A 20,060-nucleotide genomic window follows, 5' to 3' on the forward strand; every position below is an offset into this window, starting at 1 on the left:
AAAAAATGTGTTTGCAATGAATAAGTCATTGATTGTGCAAAATTCAATCATTCTATCTCCAGCTCCATTTCTGTCTCCGAGTCCATGTTTTCCAACTACTGATTCTTCTTCTCTGTTCCCAACTTTTGCATTCCAGTCACCCATTATTATCAATGCATCTTGATTGCATGTTCTATCAATTTCTGCAAGATATATATCAAAAAGGATACATATCAAAACTATACAAAGACAACACCATCACAATATCTCAGATGCAATAAATAACTTGGTTGTTGTGGTTGGGTGCCATCCAGTAAAGAACGGTCTATAATCACCCTATGAACATATCTGAATCTTGTCTATCTTGTGTCATCCTCCCACTTCCTGACACATTAGAGCCCACTGTGGCAGACACTCATGGTTGAAGGTCCTTCTATCTTTTGTCAACCTTCTACCTTTCCAAGAATGATATCTCTCACAAAGGAATAGCTGCTCCAAGCAATAGGCCCAAAGTATGAAGTATGTGAGACAAAGCTTTATCTCCAAGGAGTGCTCTGCCTGCACTTTCTCTAAGACATATCTGTTTGTTCCTTTGACAGCCCTTGGGATATTCAGTATTCTGTCTAACTCTGGAGTTCAAAGGCATCAGTTCTGTTATCTTTATTCCTTGCCCAGCTCTCAAATCCATGGCAAAAAGACCATGGCCTGGATTGGATATTCCTTACTTCTCAAACTGACATCATTGTTCATCAAAATTTTGAGAAGTACCTGAATGCAAACACATCTCAGGATTTTCTGACTGCTGGTAGCAAGGGTGCTCATTGTAGATCCAAGTAAGATGAAATAGTTGACAACTTCAATCTTTTCTCCATCTATCATGATTTTGGCTATTGGTGCAGTGGTAAGAATTTTTGTTTTCTTGACATTGAGATGCAATCCATATTGAAGGCTTTAATCTTTGACCTTCTGCATCAAATGCTTCAAGACCGCCTCACTTTCAGCAAGTAAGATTGTGTCATCTGTAAAAGATAGGTTATTGATGAATCTTCCTCTTATCTTGATGCCCCATTCTTCTTCATAGATTCCAGATTCTCAAATAATTTCCTCAGCAGGAAGATTTAATAGGTACATAGGGAGAATACAACCCTGACACATTCCTTTCTTAATTTTACACCATGTAGTGTATCCTTGCTCTGTATGCACAGAAGCCTCTTGGTCCAAGAATAGGTTTCACATGAGCACAATTAAGTGTTCTGGAATTCTAATTCTTCTCAATGTTAGCCATCATTTGTTAAGATCCATGCAGTCAAATGCTTTACCATAATCAGTACATCATAAATAGACATTTTTCTGGTATTCCTTACTTTCAGCCAGGATCCATCTAACATCAGCAATGATATTCCTGATGCCATGGCCTCTTCTAAATCCTGCTTAAACTTCTGGCAGTTCCCTAACTATGTACTGTTCTAGCCATTTTAAACAATCTTCAGCAATGTTTTGTTTACATGTGATATTAATAAAACTGTTCTATAGTTCCAACATTCTGTTAGATCACCTTTCTTGGGAACAAGAACAAATTTAAATCTCTTCTCATCAGTTGGCCAGATAGCTCTCCTCCAAATTTCCTGGCATAGACTAGTGAGTGTATCCAGGGCTATATCTGCTATTTGAAACATGTCAATTGGTATATCATTGATTCCTGAGGCCTTGTTTGTTTTGTTGTGTTGTTGTTGGTTTGTTTTTGGTTTTTTGGTTTTTTTTGCCAACGTCTTTAACACAGCTTCAACTTCCTCTTTCATTACCATTGGCTCCTGTTTATATGGCACTTCCTGGATTTTTTTCATGTCAATCAATTCTTTTTGGTACAGTGCTCTGTATATTCTCTCCATCTTCTTTTGATGCTTTCTGTATCACTCAACATATTGCCCATAACATCTCAATATTGCAACTCAAGACTTGAATTGTTTTTCAGTGAGTTCTTCCCTTTTTGTTATTCAAGTCCAGCTCTCTCTATGTTTCATCATAAAATTTTGCTTTGTTTTCTCATACTGCCCTTTGAAACTTCTGTTGAGCTTTTTTACTATGGTATCTTTTCCCTTTATTTTGGTTTCTCTATTCTCAAGTGCAATTTTCAGAGTCTCTTCTCCACTTTGTTTTCTTTCTCCTATTTTTTTTAATTACCTTTTTCTTCATGGATGATGTCCTTAATGTTAGTTCACAACACTTCTGGTCTTTGATCATTGTTGTTCAATGCTAAGATGATTTTGAAATTCAGGTGGAATAGACTCAAGATTGTATTTTGGCTCTCATAGACATTTTAATGAGGTACATCTTAGTCCTCAAATTAACATCAGTGATCCTCAATAGCTTAGAGAGATCCCTGAGTACAGATTTTCCAAGTGCAATATGTTTTCTAATCTCCTGACTGCTGATACCAAGTATACTGATTGTGGATCCAAGTAAGATGGAGTTGTTGACAGTTTCAATAATTTTTCTATCTATTATGATGTTGAAAACAGGCATCATGGTGAGATTTTTTTCCTTGACACTGAGATGCAAAATCCTATGGCTCAACCAACAAATATCTTGATGTTTTTGTTAGATGTGGTCTAATCTCCTCTTAGTAACCAATGAACAGCAGAATGAAACACTGCTTCCTTCTGTGTTGTCCTACAATCCTTGCTATGCTTTAAGCCATTGTTGTAGCCACTATGTCAATCCATCTAATTGATCTTCCTCTGTTTGCTTACTTTCTGGTCCCTCCTGATGACATGTCCAAAGTAGGTGAGATGAAGCCTCACCATACCTGCTTCTAAGGAGCAATCTGGCTATACTTCATTCAAAACTGATGTTTATTCTTCATCTAGCACTTCAACACACTTTCTTATATGCACACACACAAGCACATGCACAAATACACACACTTTTCATTTTACACATGAACAGTTGTTGTTATGTGCCGTCGAATCACTTGTAACTCACAGCGACCCAATGTACAACAGCCCTAAACCCTGCTCTATCTTTTGCCAACCTTATTGTCTCCAACACACCTATCCACATTACCCCAGTGACTGAATCAATCCATCTTATCAAGGGTCTTCTTCCCCTGCGCTGTCCCTCCACCCTCCCAAGCATGATGTCCCTCTCCAAGGACAGACCCCACCTTGCAACATGTACAAAGTATGTCACACAGAGCTTCAGAATCCTTGCCTCCAAGAACCAGCCTGGCTTCACCCTCTCCAGGATGAACCTGTTTGTTCTCCTGGCAGTCCACAGTATATTCAATACTCTTCTCCAGCACCACAGCTCAAAGGCATCATCTCTCCTTCTATCATCCCTAGTCATTGTCCAGATCTCTGATACATAACAGGTAACGGCAAAGACCATGGCCTGTATCAGGTGCACCTTAGTCTCCAGGCTGACATCATATACAAAGATAAAATTCTTTACCGAACAGAAAAAGTAAAGCAGCATTAAAAGGAAGCATCATTCGCAGGATGCCAGTTAAAATCTTCAGATGCCTAAGAATTATCCTGATTCAATATTTTCTGCTAAGAATATAAGTCAAAAGCATCAATTCTTTTCAGATTATCTAAATCATTAGCCAGCTGGCCAGCTTTCCCATGCATATGAGATAAGATAATATCACAGATGGGCAGCTGAGTTTTGGTCCAGAGATGACATCTTTTGCTCTTTGAACGTTTAGAAAGTTGTTTGTAGCACATTTGTGCAGTTTAAGTCATTGTTTGAGTTCTTGACTGTTTTTTCCATTAGTATTTATTATGAACCCTCATAAAATTAAATTATTGATAACTTCAATATTCTCCATTTGTTATGATGTTTGTTGTTTCAGCTGAAGGATTTTGGGTTGGTTTTTTTAATTGTTAAACTATAATCTATGAGGAAGCCTATAATCTTTAAGCTGTATCAGGAAGTAGTTCATTTTTTTTTCTTGGTTATCTGCAACCAAAGTTGTATCATATCTATATCTCAGATTGTTAATGATGTTGAGTTCTTCATATAATCCAGTTTCTTGAATGATTTGTTGAATATACAGATTGAATAAGTATGGTGAAATTATACACTTTTAGTCACTTAGTGTACAGACACACTACAATCGGATAGTTTTAACAAACAAAAATGTATTCTTTTACAATTGAGGAGCTAAAAGTCCAAATTCAGGGTGTATCTCTAGGGGAAGTGTTTCCTGGTTCTAAAAGTTTCCTAGTACAGGAAGATGTATTCTAAAGATTCACTCACCACATTCTTGTTTGTATTAAAGAAAATTCCCCTTTCACCATATCAGAGCTGTTATGTAATCAAGAATGGTGCATCTCACCCTCTTGCAACTGATTGATTAATTACACTATAGGGAACCATTGCATAACATTGACATTGTATCATTATATACATGATTTTGACATTACGGTTGTTATGTGTTGTCAAGTCAGCAACGACTCATAGCTGAGCCTCCAGCAGGTTCTTAGAGGCTGTGCAGAAGATTGGCCACATGTCTCCCATGGAGAAGCTGGTTGATCCGAACCCCCCATTTTTGAGTTGGCCACACTCTTTAGCCACCAGAGCTTTCCACATATATCTTAAGGGAACACAATTCAACATATGATAGATATAAACCTGATGCATACTTTTCTTGATTTTGGGTTCTATATTATCCCTTTATTCTACTCAAATGACTGTCTTTTGGTTTATGTACAGATTCTCATTGAGCAAAATTAACTGTTCTAAAACCATGCTCTTTTTGTCATAATATTGACAATTTGTTTAAAACACAGGTACACTTCTTTCTGGTATTCTCTACTTCCAGCCATGATCCACCTGACATCAGTGAGAATATCCTTCAGTCCATGTTTGAATTAAACTCTTGATGGTTTCCTCTTGAAGTATTTCTTGCAATTCTTCATCAAAACCTTGTTTCTGGATGTGTTTCTAGGTGATAACAATGAGATTTTTTTTATTTTATTATTTTTGTGTGAGTGTACCGTCAAATCAGATTTGACTGGTACAGGAGGAGATTGTTCCTCTTTTCCCGGCAAAGCATCTGATGGATTCGAACCGTGCGCCTCTGGGATTGTAGTTGCAGCTCCTTGCCACTAGGCCACCAGAGCTCCCCTACAATGAGATTTTTTTTATAATTTTCACATTCTGATCAATTACTTGTCTTTGACATTGACACAAATATGGATTTCTTCCTATCAGTTGATCAGATAACAGTCTTCCAATTTTTTTTTCCTATCAACCACTTGGCCAACTGACTGGAAGAGATCTATATTTGTTCAGATTCCAAAGAAGGGTGACCCAACAGAGTGTGGAAACTGCAGAACAATATCACTGATTTCACATGCAAGCAAGATTCTACTGAATAGTATCCAAAAACGACTGGAATAGCACATTAGCAGAGAATCGCCAGAAGTCCAGGCTGGGTTTAGAAGGGGTTATAGTACTAGGGATATTGTAGCTGATGTTAGATGGATCTTGGCTGAAAGCAGAGAATACCAGAAGAATGTCTATCTGTGTTTCATTGATTATGCAAAGGTGTTTGATTGTGTGGATCATAACAAACTGTGGCTGACTCTGAGAAGAATGGGTCCCAGAACACTTGATCGTGCTAATGTGAAACCTATACTTGGACCAAGAGGCAGTTGTCAGAACAGAGCAAGGAAACACTGCATGGTTCAAAATTGGGACGGGCATGCTCCAGTGATGCGTCCTGTCTTCATACCTTTTCAACCTGTACGCAGAACAGATTATCCGGCAGGCTGGGCTCTATGAGGAGAAGTGTGGCATCAGGACTGGTGGAAGATCTATTAACAATCTGCGTTATACAGATGATACAACCCTGCTTGCTGAAACTGAGGAGGACCTCATGCACTTGCTGCGAAGGGTCAAGGACTGCAGCCTTCAGTATGGACTGAGGCTCAATGTCAAGAAGACAAAGATTCTCACCACTGGACCAATTGGCAGCATCAGGATGGATGGCAAAGAGATTGAGATTGTAAACAGCTTCAGTTTGCTCGGCTCCACGGTCAACACTCTTGGCAGCAGCAGCCAGGAAATCAAAAACCGTATTGTGATGGGAAAGTTTGCTGTTAGGGACCTCTCTAAAATACTCAAGAGCAACGGTGTCTCTCTGGATACTAAGGTGCACCTGATACAAGCCATGGTCTTTGCAATCACTTGTTATGCATCAGAGAGCTGGACAATGACTAGGGAGGACAGAAGGAGAATTGATGCCTTTGAGCTGTGGTGCTGGAGAAGAGTATTGAATGTACCATAGACTGCCAAGAAAAACAGGTTCATCCTGGAGAGGGTTAAACCAAGCTACTCCTTGGAGTCAAGGATTCTGGGGCTTTGTCTGACATACTTTGGGCATGTTGCAAGGAGGGACAGGTCCTTGGAGAGGGACATCATGCTTGGGAGGGTGGAGGGACAGCACAGGAGAGGAAGACCCTCTATGAGGTGGATTGATTCAGTGACTGGGGTAATCGGGATGGGTGTATCAGAGGCAGTGAGATTGGCACAGGATAGAGCAGGGTTTAGGGCTGTTGTACATAGGGTCTCTATGAGTTGCAAAGGACTCTACGGCACATAACAACAATAACAATAACAACAACAACAACTAGGATGTTTTTAATATTTTAATTGGGATTTTAAGTAACTGTCTACTAAGCAAATTAATTTTTCATCCAGCCTTTCTAATATATTTTATTCTACATTAATTTCAATACTCACAAATTACACTTCACACTTCCTCACTGTAATTCTAATTTCCACTTATCCTTCTATGCATTTCTGTATCTTCTCTTTCTCTAGTAATAGTGTGCTGTTTATTCTTTTACTGTACATTACTCTTTGTTTCATCCATCTTAATACGTGTCTGTTTTCTACCTAATGTCTACTATTCTCTCTCTCTCTTTCTAATCCCTGGTCATCTAAGAATGAGTCTATCTGTGTGTAGACTTTTCTTTAGCTTTTTTATAATAGTGGGAGTTCCAGCGGCCTAATGCCAATCCCGAAGGCAAGAGGTTCAAAACCACCAGCTGCTCCACGGGAGAACACTGGGCAATCTCCTCCCATACAATTTACTGTCTCTGAAAACTCGCGGGAGGGTCAGCTATGGGTCAGTTTCCACTCAATGGTACACAACGAGAAGTGGTGAATTAGTGGTAAGAAACTATGTTGCAATCCCCAAAAACGCATGATTTGAATCCACCAGCTGCTCCATTGGAGAAGGATGGGAAATCTTTTCTCATGGGATTTACTGCCCCTAGGAAAAAAACCACTGAAAGGTCAACTCTGAATTTGTTCTAACTTGAGGGCATATAACAATTTTTCTTTTCTTCTACTTTAGAGTTTATTAAGTCTTCATGATTTTTCTTTTGTCATTTTTATGAGAAGTGTTACTGGTTTTATTTGAGACTACCATGTAAACTCTTATTTTATTTCTTAGACTAAAACAGTTCACTCTATCTTGAAATCACTTAACAACAAACATTTATTTATCATTTATGCTTTTACTACTGTATTAGATAATCCATTATTCATAATTATACTTGACAGTGTTACCTCTGTTTTCCCTTATAAGAATTTTAGTGTCAGTTTGAACATTTAGGTAATAATCTATTTTGAATTTGGTTTTGTGTGTGGCTTGAGGCATGGTATAAATTCATTTTTCTTTATGTGAAAATTCAATTTTCCCAGCACCACTTATCATGAGATGGTAATGCTCCATAATCTTTTTTTATTAAATGGACTTAGCAAAATTAGTCATCATGACTAGAATTATTTCAAAAGAATGAAAGAAGTCACTACTAAACAAAGATTGATCAATTTAAGAATTTTTTAAACTATCATGAACTACAGGAAATAAGATATGCTTAAATGTGTGATGTCATCATTATACCTAGAAAAATTAATCAATCCCCTTTCCCCTAATCAATTTATCTATTCATTAATTTTTCATCCCTTCTCATCTCTGTCATTCCTCCAAGAATGATTCTGTGATGAATCTTTCCTTAGCTTTTCAAAATTCTGACTCATAGCTGACCCTCCAGCAGGTTTTCAGAGGCAGTAAATCCCCTGAGAGGAGATTATGCATATTTCTCCTGTGGATTAATTTGTGGATTTGAATCTTCAGCCTTTAGGTTGACAGCAAAACTTTTTACCACCAAGTCAACAGAGTTCCCTAGCTTTTTACATGTTGTTCTTTTGTGCAATTGAATCAACTACGACTCATAATGACCCTATGAAAAATGGCTCTGAACCTTGCCCTGTCCTGAGCCAACCTCACTGTCCATCTCTGACACATGTGACTCCATTGTCACAGACATTATCAGTCTGTCTCATCCACAGTCCTTCCTTTCCTGTGCTGACCCACTACCCTTGCAAGCATGAGGTTCTTCTCTAAAGATTGGCTTCTCCTGACAACATATCCAAAGTATACCAGACCCTTGCTTCCAAGGAGCAAGCTGTTTCCACCCTCTCTGGGACACACTTGTTTGTTCTCTTGGCAGGCTGTGGTACATTCAATACTCTTTCCCAGCACAACAACTCTAAGGCATCAATCCCTCTTCTGTCATCCTTATTGACTGTCCCACTCTCAGATGCCTAGCAAACAACTGAAAAGACCAGGGGTGGATCAGACTCTCCTTAGTCTCTAGATTGACATCATTGCTCTTTAACACTCTGGAGAGGTCCTCAACAGCAGATTTTTGCAGTGCAATTCATCTTTTTATTTCTGATGGCTGGTGCTAAGGGTGTTGACTGTGGATCGTAGCAAGATGAAAATGTTAACAACCTCAATCTTTTCTCCATCTATTACAATGCTATCTATTGGTCCTGTGGTGAGGCTTTTTGTTTTCTTGGTGTGGAGATACAATACATATTGAAGCCTGCAGTCCTTAATCTTCTGCAGCAAATGTTTCAAGTCTTCTGTTTTGGTAAGAAAGCTTTGTCTTCTAGTTGTCTTTTTGTGATGGCAAACTAACTACAAAATTGTCAGAAGACTTGAATAGACATTTTACCAAAGAAGACATTCAGATGACCAAAAGATACATGAAGAAATTACTCAATACCAGCAGCTATTAGAGAGATGCAAACCAAAACAGCAATATTATCTAACTTCAGCCACAAATAGCAAAGTTCAACAGACAGCAAACAAATGCTGGCAAGGGTGTTTGTTGTTGTTGTTGTTAAGTGCTATCAAGTCAAGCACAAGTCATAGCAACCCTAGGAGCAGATGAAATTATCATACACTGCTAGTGGGAACGCCAAATGGTGCAACCACCATAGAAAGCACTTTGGTATTTCCTTTAAAAGTTGGAAATAGAAATACCATTTGTTCCAGCAATCACACTGCTGGATGGATATCTATCCTTAAATAATAAGAGCCTTGATACAGGTAAAAGGACACCTATGTTCGTTGCAGTATTTTTCACAGTAGCAAAGAAGTAACTCAAATGTCCGTCAATGGACAAAAGACTAAAAAAACTATAGTAAGTTCACACAGTGGAGTAATAAACAACATTAAAGAATGAGAAGAACTCATGAAACATTGCACAACATGGATGAATCTAGAGGACATTATGCCAAGTGATAAAAGTAATAAACAACCAATTATGGTATATGTTCACTTTTACAGAAAGGTAAGAAAAGGTTTATACACAGATACAATCATTCTTTGATGAGATGGGAGGGTAGTAGAAATTAATAAACAAGTAAGCTGCGTAAAGAAAAAGGCAATACTCATAAGAAATTAATCACATTATAATTAATTTCTTATATTAATCAACTGTGATTAATGTCTCAAAACATATATGAATGACAATGAAAAATATGATTTGTAAAATTTCACTCAAAACAGGAAAAAAATGTAAGTTGATCTTGTAGAGATTAAGAATACATTTAGAACTTAAACAAGATTTTTACTAGCATTAAAGTGAACTTAATGTGTTGTTAAACTTCATTAAAATAAAATGTCTTACAATAGTAAATTTTTAAAAAGAATTAATAGCTCCCTGTTCGAGTTTGATAAGGGTAGCCTTATGGAGGAAGAAATTTTTACTAAAATAAAATTAAAACTAAAGGCCTCTCTGTTTTCCTTCTAATAGATAAATAGTATGAGAATTACAACTTCTTCCAAGAGTATTTGGAATTATTCTCTGATGAGTTATCTTTTCCCAAAACCACAGATAAGAATTTACTGTTTGATATACAAGATTAAAAAGGGCTGCAACTGTACTTGTAATCCTTTCAGGGATAAGGTCACAGTACCTTTCAAAAGAACTCTTCCTGTCTACATAAATGTTCAGAGCTTAGCTTCTCCTATTGCCCTGTACAGTTGTGAAAAAAGAACCAAGCATGCTGTCCTTTGATAAGAATTTGGAAAAGGACCAAGAGAAGCAGAAAGCTATTTGATCATATCAAAGGTCACCTTGTTTCAGTATTCTCCCCTTCTCCAGAGATGGGCAAAAGACTTAGGAGCTTGGGCTGTGATTGCTTAATGTTGATGTTTTTGTTTTTAAGTCAAGTCAAATATAATTCATATTAACCCTACAAACAGCAGATCTGATCACTGTCCTACGCTGTGCCAACTTCATAATCTCTGACACATTTAAGCCCATTGCTGCAGTTACTATGTCAATCCACCTGTTGAAGATCTTCCTCTCCTTCGGTCCCCTCGCAATGATAGAATTTTTGTTTTCCATGAGGGAGACAGGAGTTGGATTCCCAGTCTTTGCACCTCATATGCAGCCACTCCTCATCTGTCAGAGGAATCTTACACATTATGACGATGCTATAAATTTCAGAGGAGTTTCCACTCTAGAAAAGACTAAGAAGAAAGGCGTGTGGATCTATCCTTGAAAATTAGCCAAGGAACGTCCTGCCGAACACACAAGTCTGATTTCTAACCAATAAGAGAAATGACAGATGAATAGACTGTGTTTTATCCCATTAATCTAGAGTTGCTACGAGTTGGGGGCCAAATGAATGGTAGTTAACAAGTGGAGTTGGACACACAAGCACACTGTTGCAATCATACTGGGTAGACTCAAACCCAAAGAGGAATCCTGTGTACTGGGAATTGCTCTCTTCCTGGTCTAGAACAAAACCATGTCATCCATTCGCAGACCAGTCAAGAAGCAAAAGTATAGAGGAACCAGATCATATTCTCTGCCACAGAGTGAAATGACACCATCTTTCATGTCCTTTCTTGCTGTATGCTCTCAAATGCATTCTTGAGAACAATCCACTCAGTATCAGGATAATAGTTCTTGCTCTTATATACCTACTTGGAGAGAAAATGCCTGCAGGAGAACTTACTGTCCTGGGTTTGTCATTGATTCAGGATGCTGATAAGGTCCTCTAGTATCTGAAAACTCCAGGCTCTGTGAAATTGGCGTGAGTGTCTGTCCACTTTGTGGAGGCTGAAATTAAGCTTCAGGGTGAACCTAAAGCTGAGGTGAGGCTTGAGTCCTGTGAGACGGAGGTTAGAGAAAGAGGGGGCTTTAAGGATAATGTGGGTCTTGAAATTCTAATAAGACATCTCACGTTCAATGGCAGTAGGGAAACCAAGAAGTAATTACAAGTTTGCAGGAGCCTAAAGAAAGATCCAAGTGTCCATATGCTGATGGCCAGGCAGGTATACAATCTATGCTAAGATCAAAGTGACACAATGTGAAGTAGCTAGCAATCTTGTGCAAAGATCCAGTGCCCTACAGATGACTCCGTTTTAAAACCAGTAAATTAGAAGTACTTTTGAGGGATGGACTAGGTTATTGGGCCAGGACAAGAAATAAAAAAAAAAAGAAATATTTTATTGTCCTCTTATTAAGTACTTACCAAACCAAGGCAAGAAGGATAGTTATGGTCAAAGAATAATAAAAAATAAAATAAAATCAACTTTCATAGAATTCTTACTGTTTCAGACACTACCATAAGATTTTTAAAAATTGTGATTTTTAACTAAAGTTTATTGAAAAGTTGGATTGTCATTCATTCATTTTTACCATTTTCCCCTCCTCAGTCTACTTTAAAAAGATATACATCCGTTGTTCCCCAGTTTCCTCCCTCCTCACCTCCCCCAGTCCACTTTGCAGTTCACCTCCACCAGAGTCTAACAGTTGTCTCATTCAATACCCACAGAACCTTACAAGGGTAATACTTTCTTATACTTATTTTACCTTTAAATCTATAAATAAAAACTGAATCACAGGGAAAAAAAGTTAAACAAATGCCCAAAGATCATATAACCAACCAGTAAAATACAAAAGGAGAATTCAAAGTGATTCAAAATCAGGCCACCTTTCTTTAAAGCCTCCCAGTTTAACTATCCACACAACCCAAGCATCTATCAACAGTAAGCATTAATGTAAGCAGTGGTTCCACATAAGCACCTGCCCTTTAGTGTCTAAATATTCCTGATATTTATGGAGTAACAGTAATGTATCTATAGTCAAAATCATGACACTGATTTAAGAAGAAATAAGATAGGCAGCCTCAGGAATTGTGTGAGATTAGGTCAAGATTCTGAGTCCATCCTGCCCAGCCACCCAGTTACTTGCCCCTGGTCAGTCTGGCCGACCAGTGGCGCTCATTCTTGTCTGCACTGCCCTCTTCTTGGGCGCACAGGAAGACAGTGCTTCCCAGGCCCTTAGCAGCTACAGGTGAGTGGAGAGTAAGTGGCAGTGGCATGTGTCACTTCTGGGCTGAAGGCATTTGAGAGGAGGTGGACATCGCTCTCTTTGCCCCCTATGGTGACCCCAATAGCCATGTGTCTCAGGCATCAGATTTCAGGATCTCTGAGTCACACTTGGGAGGAAAATTACATTTGGGGACTAATTAACCCAGAGGAAGAGGTTTTGCCCAAACAAGAAGCAGGTCTTTAAACGTAAAACAACTCTGGGGAGGCAGTGGGGGTGAGGAAGGAAGAGGCATTTTGTCATTACAGCAAAGCCTTCATCTAATCCTGACTCACATAGTTACAAACCAAGTTGGGTTGAGGTTTTTTTCCCCAAAAATTCCTTAAAATAGACATTGAAAAAAATTATTTCAGCTCAATAAACACCCCAAAACAAACAGTTTTTTTTTTTACACTTCAACACACATTAAAATGTCTCTAATTCAAGGAACAAATGTCATGTAATTGCAACATTAAAATACAGTTTAAAGTGGAAAGTAAATATAATAAAAAGCCTGTAGGTCACAGAGCTCGTGGAATGGAACCTGTGTCTCTTACACACTCAGGGGCTCTCAGGCTCATTCAGAGCTTAGTGACTTTTAACTTACAGTCCTAACTGGATGTTATTTTTCTTTTTCAGATCATAGAAAATACAAATAATTCTGATATCTAGAAGCAGACACACAAGAAACAAAGACCTCTGAGAAAGATTCTAACGAAAATGAATCAGACCAACAATATAGTTAGTGGTCACAGTGACATCTTGAACAATTTTTGTTTAATGGTATCTAAGACAACACAAGGGGCCTGGCCCCAAGAGATTTGCACCACTAACCCCAAGGTCACACCTCTCTGGAGGTTTGAATCCACCATCTCCAAGAGATGGACAATCTCCTTCCATGTGACTTACAGCCTCAGAAACTCAATGGAGGGTCAGCTACAAATCGATTCTTACTCAGTAGCAATGAAAAATAGAGAACAACTGAAGAATATATAAACCACTTGTAAGCCCTTTTCCTTCAAGATTTTTTTTTTTTAGTTTGGCATTCAAATGGAAGAATTTCAAATTTTTAAAGCAATTAAAAATAGAAGAAAACAGATAAAATCCATTTCATAATGTCAAAATGCTTTCTTAGAGTGGGACTTGGAAATTTCTACATCTAACTGACTATAATTTAAATTGTTCTGCAATTATCATGTATTCTTTTTGTAATAATCTAGTACCATCAAGTTAAATCTGATCAAGCCAATGCCAGAATTGTGGAACCACAAAGTTTTCTTGGTGGTAATCTTTATCCAGAAGCAAATCGTCAGATCTTTCTTTCAGTGCTACTCAAATTCAGATGTATCATTGTTGGACCAGAATCAACTCAGAGCTGACTCTTTGGGGAGTTTCCAGGAGAAGGCAAATTGCTTGAGAGGAAATTGTCCATCTTTCTCCTGTGGAGTCACTGATGGACTCAAACCAACAGAAAGGCATCACCTTGAGTTTACCATCACAACTCCCTACTCACGATGCCACCAGAGCTCTCTAGCTAATAGGTGGGTTCACCAACCTTTAGGTTATTTGTTGTTAGGTGTCTTCCAGTCAACTACCAATCAACTACCAATCATAGCTAATCCACGAATAACATAGCTGAATCATGCCCTATTATCAAGTACAAATTACTTGTATTCAGAGTTACTACTTTTGTCATACAAAGGTACTGTTTATTAAAGGTATGAATTCAAGTATATGGAAAATTCACATACAATAAACATTTGAATTCCCCAAGTAGATTGAAAGGGATGACGTCAGCTCTGCTAGCCTATTCTCATGTACTGTCAAATGAATCCGGTGTCATCATTCTATGCTGACTCATAACCATTGCTAAAAATGGAGCAGCTTCTTCCTTTTATTGGCTAACAGTGGAGGGCTGTGTTCACCTCACGCTCGTCTTGAGTGGGCTCATAAATCAATGGTCTGATTGCATAGATAATGATGCATTAATGAATGTAATTAGAATGGAATAGAGTGGGTTCTACCGGCTTATTCAGTTCACTAGGCAGTGAACAGGTTGTGCTGCCTTTTACGCCCAGGTGAAATGAACTTTGAATGGACCATAAGAAATAAAAGTTCTGAATATGATAGTGATATCTGTGTTCACATGAAGGAATTGATAATATTGGTTTACACAGCACTGTCAATCAAGTTGGTAAATCTTATGCCTTGAAAATGAGTCCAAAGTTAAGGGCATAAATGAAGACTGGTAATTTCCCCATTCCAATATATGAGTTTCAGGGCTGACATATCAAAAATACTTAATTACTGATTCATCCCACACTGACCACTTAGAAAGGATGCCAGGTAAACAGCAGGGATGCTTGTGTAGATGCATTCCTGTTGAACATCATACAGCCATGGCTGGATCCCTTTTAAAACCTAGAATGATGCTTTGGTTCAGTCCTATCTTTCAAGAAAGATCCAACGATTAGAATCACTAGATTAAAACAGAATGAGTAGTTGTTTAAAGAGATACATCACTAGATAGAGTAAGTCATTTGATTTAATCTGACATTAGCGAAAGATTACCATCCTAAGGGAAACAGGTCACCAGGGGTAGGTTTTACTTTGAGCCCTAAGAACTCCACTAGAGAAGAAAACAAGACTTGCTGGCATGATTTTTTTTTACAGGCCTGACAGTACCTCTGGGTGAAGAATGCTTCCCAATAAGCTTCAATTTCTGTTAAAAAAAAAAAGATTGAATTCTGAGATAAAAGGAAACATCTTTGCTTTTGTTTAGGCAGGTTGAAAACAGAATTATCCTTGAGAAATCTTGGGTGGGAGAGAGAGAGAATACAAATACAAATTCTAGAGAAGAAAAAAATGAGACCATCAGTAATGCTGAGAATCTTCCCAAAAGGCGGGAGGCTGCCTACAGGAGTTACGACAGAAGGAAATGGGCAGACAAACATGCCACTAGCTCTTCTAAATGTTGAGTGCCATTGGGATTGTTGTTTCGGCTGGTTGCCATCCACGCTCACCTTCCCAACCACCAGTACTGTGCCCATGGTGGGTTGGAGATCTAATGTCTGTGATGTAGAGAATTTTCACTGGCTTGCAAGTAAATGACCAGATTTTTCCTCCTGGTCTGCTCAGTCTGAGTGCTCCAGTGAAAATCTCTTCAGCATCATGGCAATCAGCAAATGTCGCTGACACACAGGTGATGGACACACAGCAAGCAGGCCTCCGGTGTGAACAGGAACTATGCCATCTTGGATCACTCAATGTCTTAGGTGGTTGTTGTTGTTGTTATGTGCCATCAAGTCACCTGTGACTCATAGCAGATAGAGTAAGTCCTTCAATTAGTAAGCCCGAAACCCTGATTTATCCCTTGCAAATCTTATTGTCTCTGACGCACCTACTATCCCCATTACCCCAGTGACTGAATTAGTCCATCTCACCAAGGGTCTTTCTCTCCTGCACTGTCTCTCCACCTTCTCAAGAATGACGTCCCTCTCCAACGACTGATCCTGCCTTGCAACATGTCCAAAGGATGTCAAATGAAGCTTTGGAATCCTTGCCTCCCAGGAACAGCCTGGCTTCACCCTCTCCAGCATGAACTTGTTTGTTCTCCTAGCAGTCCATGGTATATTTAATACTCTTCTCCAGCACCACAGCTCAAAGGCATCAACTCTCCTACTATTATCCCTAGTCATTGTACAGCTCTCTGATGCACAGCAAGTGACTGCAAACACCATGGCCTGTATAAATGAGTGACAGGTGCAGATGTTTGCAAGAGAATGTGCCAGATGTGATGATAACTAACAATGGTGTGAATAGCCCACCTAGAAGAGGCAGTCACCATTCACTGATTCCATCAGAAAATGCAGGCCCAGAGTTCATGAATCTCTCTACTTCTAAAGAAGAGTCAGTAATACAAGCATTCTCAAATTTCATTTATTTCTTGTTTTTCAAATTCCGCAAACAATTAAAAACAACTAGTCATGAATAATCGTAACAAATTTCACTCAAGCAATGAAAAATGTTTTTTTTCCCACTACCTGCAACCTTTAACAGAGAGTTCTGGTCATCTAGGGTGTAAGAAATTGTGTAACCACCTCAAAGGCATACAATTTTCCTCCTAGTCTGAATTCATCAACTGCTCCATAGGAGAAAGATGGATAATCTCCTCCCATGTGATTTACACCCTCTGCCAATCTACTGAGGGGTCAGCTAGGAGTTGACTCTGACCCTTTGGCAATGAGAAGAGGAAGCTTGTAAAATAGCCATTTAACTGAATTGGTAAAGAGTGTCTTGCCTGAGCATTGCGCTTTTTAAAAAGAAGTATCAATAAAGAACAAATTAGGGGGGAGGGAGGAAATTATGCAACAATGAATGAATCCCTTTTTTTTAAGTGAACTGGGGGGGAGGGAGGAAAAAGTACAACAATAAATGAATGAATACATCCAACTTTTCTGTAAACTTTTTTAAAAATAACTTTTTTAAAACAAAAAGATCAAATTGATGACAACTGAAAAGGCTAGATGAAAATAATAGAAGGCAATGAATTTATGTAAACAGTGTAGAAATAATTTGGAAAAGGATAATGAGAATAATCATACAACTTGAAAAATGTAATCAGGATCACTGAATTGTAAATGTAGAAATTGAATTGTATGTATTTTGCCATATATGGTTATGCCAAAAACCCCTTCATTTTAAAAATTATTTCAGTTGCTTTTTCATTCAACCCTATGATGAAGGCCAAACTGATATATGCAGGCTACATTTTGTAACCTTTGATTTAATCTACTCTTTCATTCATTCAAAAATATTTGCTTAGCAACTACAGAGTACTAGTTTTGTACTGAGCTTAAGGAATACAGTTCATAACACAAAGTTCCTGTCCTAAAAAAACTTTCCTGATAATGTAACATAGAGACAATGATGAGTAATTACAATACAGTATTACAAGTACTTCTGAGGTAGATAACCCACAGTTGAGCAAGTCAGAAGTAGCTTTGCCAAGAAAGTGAGACATAAATCAAAACCACAATGAGGTACCATCTCACTCCAGTAACGGTGGTAAAGTGTAACAGGGCAGAAAGTAAAAACTGTTGGTGAGAAAAGAATTCTTTTACATTGTTGGTGGGATTATAAAATGGTACAACCATTCCTGAAGGCAGTTTGGCGCTTCCTCAAAAAGCTGAACATAGAAATTCCATATGACCCAGCTATTCCACTACTTGGAATATACCCTGAGAAAATGAGAACTGAGGCACCAACAGAGATTTGTACACTAATGTTCATAGCATTATTCTCCATTACAAAAACATGGAAACAGCTCAAATGTCCAACCACAATCAAATGGATTGAGAAATTATGGTACATTCACACAATGGAATACTATATAGCACAATGGAGCAATGATTTTGTAAATTATTACCTAACTTAGGAGGGACTGGAAAGCATTATGCTGAGTGAAGTAACTCAGCCTCACAAGGACAAATATTGTATAATGCCATTTTTGCAGAGTGAGTATAAGGATCCAAAGGCACGTGGGGAAGGTGGAAGCAGAGGGATGAGGATATTCAAGGGGAGAGGGGGTTAATCATGAAGTTATACAATTTTATGGGGGGGTGAGGAAAATTGGAAAAATCTAGTCACTAAAACAATGTATTTTAATTTTGCAAATAAATTAGCATTAAAAAGAGATGGTTTCTAATATAGTTTATCATCTGTAGCAACACAACATGCCATCCTGACACAGACTAATATAAGATCAGTCTGTGTAGCTCATGATTTTGTGGGCTGTTAATTTGGGCTAGACCCACCTGGGCAGTTCAGCTGATCCCTGACTTCTAATGCAGCAGCAGGGAGCTATTGGCTTGGTTGGAGGTTAGTTGAGAGCCACCCACCTTTGCTGGGCAATTCCTCTCTGCTCACATGACATCTCGTGTCCCAGTACAATAGCCTAGACTTGTTTACACAGCAACAAGGGGAAACATGCAAGCCTTTGTTGAGGCTGAAGCTCACAATTGCCCTACTGTAGTGTCCACTGCATTCTATTGACCAGTGCAGGGCCAGTGCAGAACTAAAGGGGAAAGCGTCTCTACATTTCAATGGGTAGAGCTGCAACAATACATCGCAGATGATGTGCATACAAGGAGGGTTGAGGAATTGAGGCCATTTTTCCAATATATGTCAACTGGTAAGAAAGCATGACATGTCCAAAGGTCTGAGAAAGGTAGGAGAAAGAAAACAGTTTGGGAGACTCCAAGTTTTTTGACATGACAGGCCCAGAGAAAGTAAGTAATGGCAAGAGGAGACAGAAGAAATCAGATCACCAAGAGCCTATTACATGCACAGCCCAATGCAATAGAAAGTTTTTGGTTTTGGGTTTTTTTTTAAAAAAAATCCATTTTCATGCTGATTATATCTCTGCTGAGCACAAAACTCATTCAAAAGGAACATTATGCATCCTCAGCAGAGACATCATAGCTAGTTGGGAAAACTCTCAAAACTCTCATTGCTGTTAAGTCAGAAGAAACTCATGTTGACCCTCCAATGGGTTTTAGAAGCTGTAAACGACACAGAAGTTAGAGTTGGAAAAATTGGGGAAGGCCTAATGAAGGAGGGAGAATCCTTGCTGAAGGAAAAAAAGATTTTTGACAAATAGGAAATCAAAAGCACTAACATGAGCCAAGGTATTATTGTTGTTACTTATTGCCCTTGATTTAAACCAACTCATAGCTGACCTTCCAGTAAGTTTTTAGAGACTCTAAATTGAACAAGAAAAGATTACTCATCTTGGAGCAGTTGATGGTTTTGAACTGCCTGCTTTTGGGCTGACAGCACAATTCTTTACCACTAGGCTACTAGAGCTCCCTATGCCAAGCTGTAGTGGTAGGGGGTAAAAATCTAAACCAAATCCACTACTAATAAGTCAATTCTGACTAGAGTCATCTTTCATAGGGCTTTTAGGGCTGCTCATCTTTACAGGAAGACATTGTACATCTTTCTTCTGTACTAGTGAATTTGAACTGCTGATAATTCAGTTAGTAGTGAAACACACAATATGCCATACTTCTAGAGCTCCTTAGAAGGCTCTTCCTTATATAGACTTGCAAGCAACGTGGTTTCGTTGATATGGGACAACACTTTTCAACCTTTTTTCCACCTTAAATTTCTGAGAGGAGACAGTATTATGTAACATATCCCCAAATTCATACATTTGGTAATGCCATAGTTAACACAGGATATAAAGTGTTTACTCTTTCTCAACTCTCATGATATATAATCCCATGGTCTCTCCCTTACTGACCCATTGTGACACCGAAGTTGAGAACTGTGAAACTTTCACGGATGAACAATAACATATCAAGATCAGATAGAGCATCG

The sequence above is a fragment of the Elephantulus edwardii genome, unplaced genomic scaffold, assembly GCF_000299155.1.
Source record: "Elephantulus edwardii isolate Elephantulus edwardi_28Jun2011 unplaced genomic scaffold, EleEdw1.0 scaffold00007, whole genome shotgun sequence".
NCBI lineage: Eukaryota > Metazoa > Chordata > Mammalia > Macroscelidea > Macroscelididae > Elephantulus > Elephantulus edwardii.